Below are 1,742 nucleotides of genomic sequence, written 5' to 3'. Positions count from 1 at the left end.
ATGTAAGTTTCGGTTCGACTTGGGCCCACTTCATGTGCTCCGTGTGTTCGATCGGGATCGTATTTTGATTGGCTTTGGAAATTTCGAATTACCAATTCCTTAACTATGCATTATAACTGTATTTCGTACATTATATCTGTATCCTCTTCCGTATTATTGATGCAAACTTCCTTCGGTATTAAAACAATGTAAACAGCATAACGGAAGAGTATTGAGATGTAGTAGACAAAATAAACAAGGAAGAGGTTTCGAAGCCTCGTATGCCCTCTGCTATCGAGTACGGACCAATTTCATTACTTGGATAGCCTATAATGCTTTGATTTTAAACTGCATATATATGAAAAAAACAAAACAAGCTTCAATTATTGGATGTTATGGTACACCGCTTCCCGTCCGATCAGCGAAGTCAAGCAACGTTGGGTCTGGTTAGTACTTGGATGGGTGACCGCCTGGGAACACCAGATGCTGTTGGCATCCCTACGTGTCAAGTGGGGTTGGTGGAGGATTAGTGCCTCTCCCTGTAAAACAATTAACTCTAAGCCCTTGGCCACCCCGTTTGGGATACATGGCGTCTGGCAATGAATGAATGAAAAAAAAACACTTGTCATGCTAATAAACTTCGTATGACAGGAGGAGCAAACTTGAGGGGAGGTAAGGACGTTGGACTGGAGATTATGACTGGAAGTATTTCTTGCATGAACCTTAATGCGTGCTGTTTGATTTATTTACTAATGCACTTCATGTTGGTTGTACCCTCTTGTACATTATTGTTCTGTGTTCGGCGATTTGTTAGAGACATCATTTTACCATCCGTTTTCCTGTCATGCTAGTCTTATTTATTTACATTATTTCAGTTACTGACACACAACGCTCCTTGAAGCTGGTATCAGTTAATCATACTTTGTTCTGTCCCACAACCCACGACGTTTTTCCTGACCATTAACACTTTCAGGCTATTGGGACTCAGCTGAATAAAATTGCCTGATGTTAACCGGAATAGAAAACTAGAGTTGCTTCAGTCTTGTGAGGGTTAATGGTGACTGAAAATTTTTAGGCTCCTGAACTCATTCACTGCTGAATAAACTCGTCTGACGTTAGCCAGAAAAAAATATTGCAGTTATTTCGCCCCTGAGGGAAGTAGTAGTAGATGGGGTGAACAGATATGGCGTGTTGAGCACCTGCTTTTTATACCCTGGGTGAGTACCTGTGTGTGTGTGTGTGTGTGTGTGTGTGTGTGTGTGTGTGAGAGAGAGAGAGAGAGAGAGAGGACTGGTTGACGGTCGTGTACAAGTTACGTAAAATAAAGTGGTCACATGTAATCATCGGAATACCATTATTCTTCTCTCTGATTTAATATTTATGAAAAGTCATTTTTATCGTACCTCATTCGAAACATGCATCCTCACTGTGACATCCAAACTCTACCAGCGCCGCAGTTGGCCGCCACTCACAACAGTGTCTGTGAAACATTCTTCAGTACCAGTAAGATTTCTGTGATGTTCAGCTGTTATTATCATAATAGGTATGTAAGACTTAGTGTGCTAGCTCTCTTAAAGATTAAATACGCTATGTTTGTGCTATATTGAAGAGTTTTGTTGGTTTTTAGAGAGACTCTTAGGGAGGGCGAACACTACAACCAGGGGGTAGGCTACCTGTAGCACAAAGATTAGATTTGATAAAGTCGTAATGAAATGATTTATGAACAGAATCAGGATAAGTATTGCTAGGTCCTAACTCCAGAG

Source organism: Coenobita brevimanus, chromosome 68 (genome assembly GCF_032717465.1).
Source record: "Coenobita brevimanus isolate Jiangsu-jjx chromosome 68, ASM3271746v2, whole genome shotgun sequence".
In the NCBI taxonomy this organism is placed as follows: domain Eukaryota; kingdom Metazoa; phylum Arthropoda; class Malacostraca; order Decapoda; family Coenobitidae; genus Coenobita; species Coenobita brevimanus.
Note: the sequence above shows the minus strand (reverse complement) of the source record.